The 8089-nt window shown below is 39.4% G+C and overlaps 1 pseudogene; it reads left to right on the forward strand.

The window, feature by feature from the left end:
• Gm7721 (predicted gene 7721) lies at positions 619-1353 on the forward strand (annotated as a pseudogene).
• The last annotated feature ends 6736 nt before the right edge of the window (positions 1354-8089 follow it).

Consider the following 8089-nt stretch of genomic DNA (forward strand, 5'->3'; position numbering starts at 1 on the left):
CTTGCCTACAAAGCAAGCAAATGTGCTTCTCTCGGTCTGTATTTCCTCTGTTATTTTGTTTGCAGTTTTGTGGTCTCTGCAATTCTGTGCTTCAGCCTTAAATGCTGAGATGACAGAAGGCAAGCAACAGGGTCTAGATAAGTAATTCTTCCTGCCATCTTCTGAGAGTTCTTTTCTCCACCCATCATTTGGTCATCTGGACATTTTTACAATATCCACCGAGCATTATCATGTACCTTGTACAATTCAGAAACTCTTAAGTCCACCTGGGATTTGATGTTCAAGAAATTGGAAGAAAAGGGGAGCAGAGTTCTGATGGTGTCTAAACTACTTTTCATATATACACTGTGGTACAGTGCCTGAAAGTTGGACATTGATGCTTTTGTCAATACTGTAAGCCATGTCTATCAAAAAATAGCTCAATATTTTAAAAAAGAGTTCAACTTTGATACTTAAACACAGATTGTCTCCTACAAGCTGTCTGACTTTAAGCAACTACTTAACCCTACTCGACTCACTTTCCTATCTGCAAAACTTTCTTCACCTACAAAAACAACATTATTTGTCTCAAGAGTCAGTCAGAAGTAAAGATCAGATGAAATCAAAACCAAGGCTAGGGCAAGCTCCGCGGCCATGAGCATCTGAACGGTGAACTCTTCAAGTCTTTGATTAAATTTTAAAAATAGCCTTCAATAAAACTACATTGCAAAAAAGTGGGAAAGAAACAAAATAAAAGGAGTAAAAAAGTTGAAGAGGCAGAGCCTGAAGAATTTGTGGTAGAAAAAGTACTGGACCGTCATGTAGTGAATGGGAAGGTGGAGTATTTCCTGAAGTGGAAGGGGTTCACAGATGCTGATAATACTTGGGAACCAGAAGGAAATTTAGATTGTCCAGAATTAACTGAAGCATTTCTTAATCCTCAAAAACCTGGTAAAGAAAAAGATGGTACAAAAAGGAAATCTTTATCTGACAGTGAATCTGATGATAGCAAATTGAAGAAGAGAGACGCTGCTGACAAACCAAGGGGCTTTGCCAGAGGTCTTGACCCTGAACGAATAATCGGTGCCACCGACAGCAGTGAGAATTAATGTTTCTCATGAAGTGGAAGAACTCACATGAGGCTGGCTTGGTGCTGCCAAAGGAGGCGAATATGAAGCGTCCTCAGATTGTCACTGCCTTCTACGAGGAGAGGTTCACTTGGCATTCTTGTCCCGAAGATGAAGCACAATAATTGTTTGCATTTATATATATATGTGTGTGTGTGTGTGTGTGTGTGTGTGTGTGTGTGTGTATGTATGTATACATATGTATATGTATATAAAATCTGGGACTTGAGTTTTGAATTACTAGTGTGAAAAAATAGCATTCTAATGAAAATCAAGTTTGATAATGCTGGTTTTGAAAGTATTGACAGTAATTGGGATATTTTTTGGTTTTTGTTCTGCGTCAAAAGGCACTGATTTCTTTGAGCACATAAGAACTTTCTGTAGTGAAGTGGATGCTCACAGTCAGCTATTGGATGGATCACAGGGCCCCCAGTGGAGGAGCTAGGGAAAGTACTCAAGGAACTGAAGGGATCTGCAATCCTATAGGTGGAACAACAATATGAACTAACCAGTACCCCGGAGCTCTTGACTCTAGCTGCATATGAATCAGAAGATGGCCTAGTCGGCCATCAGTGGAAAGAGAGGCCCATTGGTCGTGCAAACTTTATATGCCTCAGTACAGGGGAACGCCAGGGCCAAGAAGTGGGAGTGGGTGGGTAGGGGAGTGGGTGGGGAAGCATGTGGGGGACTTTTGGGATAGCATTAGAAATGTAATTGAAATAAATACCCAATAAAAAAAGAACTTTCTGTAGTAGCTTCCATTAACAATAGAATATCTGATACCATGTTGTATTTCCTCAGCTTTGAAAAACAGCTTTTCTTTTTTTTTAATATTTTTATTAGGTATTTTCATGATTTACATTTCCAATGCTATCCCAAAAGTCCCCCATACCCTCCCCAACCACACTCCCCTACCCACCCACTCCCCCTTTTTGGCCCTGGCATTCCCCTGTACTGGGGCATATAAAGTTTGCAAGTCCAATGGGCCTCTCTTTCCAGTGATGGCCGACTAGGTCATCTTTTGATACATATGCAGCTAGAGTCAAGAGCTCCGGGGTACTGGTTAGTTCATAATGTCGTTCCACTTATAGGGTTGCAGATCCCTTTAGCTCCTTGGGTACTTTCTCTAGCTCCTCCATTGGGGACCCTGTGATCCATCCAATAACTGACTGTGATCATCCACTTCTCTGTTTGCCAGGCCCCGGCATAGTCTCACAAGAGAGAGCTCTATCTAGGTCCTTTCAGCAAAATCTTGCTAGTGTGTGCAATGGTGTCAGCGTTTGGAAGCTGATTATGGGATGGGTCCCCAGATATAGCAGTCTCTAAATGGTCCATCCTTTTGTCACAGCTCCAAACTTTGTCTCTGTAACTCCTTCCATGGGTGTTTTGTTCCCAATTCTAAGAAGGGACAAAGTGTCCACACTTTTTTGATCTCTCTTCTTGAGTTTCATGCATTTAGCAAATTGTATCTTATATCTTGGGTATCCTAAGTTTCTGGGCTAATATCCACTTATCAGTGAGTACATATTATGTGAGTTCCTTTGTGATTGGGTTACCTTACTCAGGATGATGCCCTCCAGGTTCATCCATTTGCCTAGGAATTTCATAAATTCATTCTTTTTAATAGCTGAGTAGTACTCCAACCATGTTGTATTTCCTCAGCTTTGAAAAACAGCTTTTCTTTTTTTTTAATATTTTTATTAGGTATTTTCCTCATTTACATTTTCAATGCTATCCCAAAAGTCCCCCATACCCACATCCCCAATCCCCTACCCACCCACTCCCCCTTTTTGGCCCTGGCGTTCCCCTGAACTGGGGCATATAAAGTTTGCAAGTCCAATGGGCCTCTCTTTGCAGTGATGGCCGACTAGGCCATCTTTTGATACATATGCAGCTAGAGACAAGAGCTCCGGGGTACTGGTTAGTTCATATTGTTGTTCCACCTATAGGGTTGCAGTTCCCTTTAGCTCCTTGGGTAATTTCTCTAGCTCCTCCATTGGGGGGCCATGTGATCCATCCAATAGCTGACTGTGATCATCCACTTCTGTGTTTGCTAGGCCCCGGCATAGTCTCACAAGAGACAGCTATATCTGGGTCCTTTCAGCAAAATCTTGCTAGTGTATGCAATGGTGTCAGCGTTTGGAAGCTGATTATGGGATGGATCCCTGCATATGGCAATCACTAGATGGTCCATCCTTTCGTCACAGCTCCAAATGTTGTCTCTGTAACTCCTTCCATGGGTGTTTTGTTCCCATTTCTAGGAAGGGGCAAAGTGTCCACACTTTTTTGATCTCTCTTCTTGAGTTTCATGCATTTAGCAAATTGTATCTTATATCTTGGGTATCCTAAGATTCTGGGCTAATATCCACTTATCAGTGAGTACATATTGTGCGAGTTCCTTTGTGATTGGGTTACCTCACTCAGGATGATGGCCTCCAGGTCCATCCATTTGCCTAGGAATTTCATGAATTCATTCTTTTTAATAGCTGAGTAGTACTCCATTGTGTAAATGTACCACATTTTCTGTATCCATTCCTCTGTTGAGGGGCATTTGGGTTCTTTCCAGCTTCTGGCTATTATAAATAAGGCTGCTATGAACATAGTAGAGCATGTGTCCTTCTTACTGGTTGGGACATCTTCTGGATATATGCCCAGGAGAGGTATTGCTGGATCCTCCGGTAGTACTATGTCCAATTTTCTGAGGAAACACCAGACTGATTTCCAGAGTGGTTGTACAAGCTTGCAATCCCACCAACAATGGAGGAGTGTTCCTCTTTCTCCACATGCTCGCCAGCATCTGCTGTCACCTGAATTTTTTATCTTAGCCATTCTGACTGGAGTGAAGTGGAATCTCAGGGTTGTTTTGATTTGCATTTCTCTGATGATTAAGGATGTTGAACATTTTTTCAGGTGCTTCTCAGTCATTCGGTATTCCTCAGGTGAGAATTCTTTGTTCAGCTCTGAGCCCCATTTTTAATGGGGTTATTTGATTTTCTGGAGTCCACCTTCTTGAGTTCTTTATATATATTGGATATTAGTCCCCTATCCGATTTGGGATAGGTAAAGATCCTTTCCCAATCTGTTGGTGGCTTTTTTGTCTTATTGACGGTGTCTTTTGCTTTGCAGAAGCTTTGCAATTTTATGAGGTCCCACTTATCGATTCTCGATCTTACAGCACAAGCCATTGCTGTTCTATTCAGGAATTTTTCCCTTGTACCCATATCTTCGAAGCTTTTCCCTACTTTCTCCTCTATAAGTTTCAGTGTCTCTGGTTTTATGTGGAGTTCCTTAATCCACTTAGATTTTACCTTAGTACAAGGAGATAGAAATGGATCAATTCCCATTTTTCTACATGATAACCGCCAGTTGTGCCAGCACCATTTGTTGAAAATGCTGTCTTTTTTCCAGTGGATGGTTTTAGCTCCCTTGTCAAAGATCAAGTGACCATAGGTGTGTGGGTTCATCTCTGGGTCTTCAATTCTGTTCCATTGGTCTACTTGTCTGTCACTATACCAATACCATGCAGTTTTTATCACAATTGCTCTGTAGTACAGCTTTAGGTCCGGCATGGTGATTCCACCAGAGGTTCTTTTATCCTTGAGAAGAGTTTTTGCTATCCTAGGCTTTTTGTTATTCCAGATGAATCTGCCCATTGCCCTTTCTAATTCGTAGAAGAATTGAGTTAGAATTTTGATGGGGATTGCATTGAATCTGTAGATTGCTTTTGGCAAGATAGCCATTTTTACAATGTTGATCCTGCCAATCCATGAGCATGGGAGATCTTTCCATCTTCTGAGATCTTCTTTAATTTCTTTCTTCAGAGACTTGAAGTTCTTATCATACAGATCTTTCACTTCTTTAGTTAGATTCATTCCAAGGTATTTTATATTATTTGTGACTATTGAGAAAGGTGTTGTTTCCCTAATTTCTTTCTCAGCCTGTTTATCCTTTGTGTACAGAAAGGCCATTGACTTGTTTGAGTTAATTTTATATCGAGCTACTTCATTGAAGCTGTTTATCAGGTTTAGGAGTTCTCTGGTGGAATTGTTAGGGTCAGTTATATATACTATCATATCATCAGCAAAAAGTGATATTTTGACTTCTTCCTTTCCAATTTGTATCCCCTTGATTTTCTTTTGTTGTCGAATTGCTCTGGCTAGGACTTCAAGTACTATGTTGAATAGGTAGGGAGAGAGTGGACAGCCTTGTCTCCTCCCTGATTTTAGTGGGATTGCTTCCAGCTTCTCACCATTTACTTTGATGTTGGCTACTGGTTTGCTGTAGATTGCTTTTATCATGTTTAGGTATGGGCCTTGAATTCCTGATCTTTCCAAGACTTTTATCATGAATGGGTGTTGGATTTTGTCAAATGCTTTCTCAGCATCTAACGAGATGATCACGTGGTTTTTGTCTTTGAGTTTGTTTATATACTGGATTACGTTGATAGATTTCCGTATAGTGAACCATCCCTGCATCCCTGGTATGAAACCTACTTGGTCAGGATGGATGATTGTTTTGATGTGTTCTTGGATTCGGTTAGCAAGAACTTTATTGAGGATTTTTGCATCGGTATTCATAAGGGAAATTGGTCTGAAGTTCTCTATCTTTGTTGGGTCTTTTTGTGATTTAGGTATCAGAGTAATTGTGGCTTCATAGAATGAGTTGGGTAGAGTACCTTCCGTTTCTATTTTGTGGAATAGTTTGTGAAGAACTGGAATTAGGTCTTCTTTGAAGGTCTGATAGAACTCTGCACTAAACCCATCTGGTCCTGGGCTTTTTTTTGGTTGGGAGACTATTAATGACTGCTTCTATTTCTTTAGGGGATATAGGACTGTTTAGATCATTAACCTGATCTTGATTTAGCTTAGGTACCTGGTATCTGTCTAGAAACTTGTCCATTTCATCCAGGTTTTCCAGTTTTGTTGAGTATAGCCTTTTGTAGAAGGATCTGATGGTGTTTTGGATTTCTTCAGGATCTGTTGTTATGTTTCCCTTTTCATTTCTGATTTTGTTAATTAGGATGCTGTCCCTGTGCCCTCTAGTGAAACTGGCTAAGGGTTTATCTATCTTGTTGATTTTCTCAAAGAACCAGCTCCTTGATTGGTTGATTCTTTGAATAGTTTTTGTTTCCACTTGGTTGATTTCACCCCTGAGTTTGATTATTTCCTGCCTTCTACTCCTCTTGGATGAATTTGCTTCCTTTTGTTCTAGAGCTTTTAGGTGTGTTGTCAAGCTGCTAATGTGTGCTCTCTCTAGTTTCTTTTTGGAGGCACTCAGAGCTATGAGTTTTCCTCTTAGAAATGCTTTCATTGTGTCCCATAAGTTTGGGTATGTTGTTATTGAAGATCAGCCTTAGTCCATGGTGATCTGATAGGATGCATGGGACAATTTCAATATTTTTGTATATCACCTGAATTTTTTATCTTAGCCATTCTGACTGGTATGAGGTGGAATCTCAGGGTTGAAAAACAATTTTTCTTAAACGCTGGGGAAATTTTACAGTTACTACTCAAGTCAGAACTTATTTTTAACTGGGACACAGAAGGACCATTTTGGGTTGTTTGTTTATTTGTGGTGTAAGCATTAAACACTTAACTTGTTTGTTTTGTTTTGTTTTTAATACTCAAAAGAACTGAAGATGAAAATACAAGTTGAAGAGATTCCCTCATTATGAACATTTTCCTGAAACCATAACCTTTCAGATTAAGCAGATTCTGCAATTTATTGGGTAGTTTAAATGCAGAATTGATGTATTATCATGTAAATACATTGGTTTATGTACAGAATGTTGTACAGTTCCCCTTCAGAAAATGGAATTAGACTAAGTAATAGTGTGATTTAATAACAAGACTTGGGCCAGTGTGGTGGTGCATGCCTTTAATCCCAGGACTCTATAGGCAGATAGAGCTCTGACTTAAGAGGTGAGCTGGTCTACAGAGGCAGGTCCAGGTCAGCCAGTCTGTGTAAAGGTTCCTCTGGTGAACCATCCCTTTGTAGAAAGTTAAAGTCTGTACTAAAAGGTTATGATTCATGGAATCTGTTTGATGTGGAAATAGAATCGTGGTTGGAGCTGACGTTGGCAGTTTAAGACCTGCTGACTAAGTGAGTGAACAAAATTTGCAAAATCATTTAATGACCTGCATGCTTTTTCTTTACCCTGACTCATTCCATACTGGTAGGATCAATTTTTTCAGTATTTGGGTTCTGGTTCAATGAGCCAGAAAAGTAACTTTGTAGTATCAGAATGTCATCCAACTGTATATTTACTTTATTGTAAATAATGGTGAACAGTGGTCAATAAATAGTTTTATATTCCTTTAAAAACATAAATAAAATAAAAACCAAGGCTAGGAACATAGAAAAGACAATAAACAAAATGCAATACTAATGTTCGTTTATATTTGAATATGAATATCAATATAAATTTTATACTTATGACTAAAAACTCTAAAAGCTGGAATGAAAGCTTTGAATTTTTTGTTTTTATTATAAGGCTTTATATAAGGCTATTTAAAGATTTCAATCATTGTATTGTCCTTTGACTACAATTAGCTTAAATGAATAAAAAAAGAGTTGGAGGTCGAGATACTCTAATTTGCCTCATGTTATCCTAGACTGTTAGTACATCCATTGTCCAAAAAGAAAAACAAAAGCTTATTATATTTGGCATTATAATCATATTCTATCTTCCTGGCTATATTTTTTCACCAATAGTTAGCCTTAGTTGATTTGCTTTACTCTCAGCATTATGCAATTAGCTCATTCAGTCACAGATTCTTCTCTCAATGGAGAAGTCTGCCTGTCTGTCAGGCAGTATCAGAAGTCAGTCTGTCAGTCTATATCCATCACTGGCAAGCCAACATTTAAATTGAACCTTCTGTCTCTCCCCACACCTGTGCCTGACCCCTATTCCCCTCCCTTTCCTCTTTCCCACCCAGATCCCTTCCTTCTTCTGCCTCCCATAACTATTTTGTTCTCCTTTC

The sequence above is a fragment of the Mus musculus genome, chromosome 5 (assembly GCF_000001635.26).
Source record: "Mus musculus strain C57BL/6J chromosome 5, GRCm38.p6 C57BL/6J".
Lineage (NCBI taxonomy): Eukaryota > Metazoa > Chordata > Mammalia > Rodentia > Muridae > Mus > Mus musculus.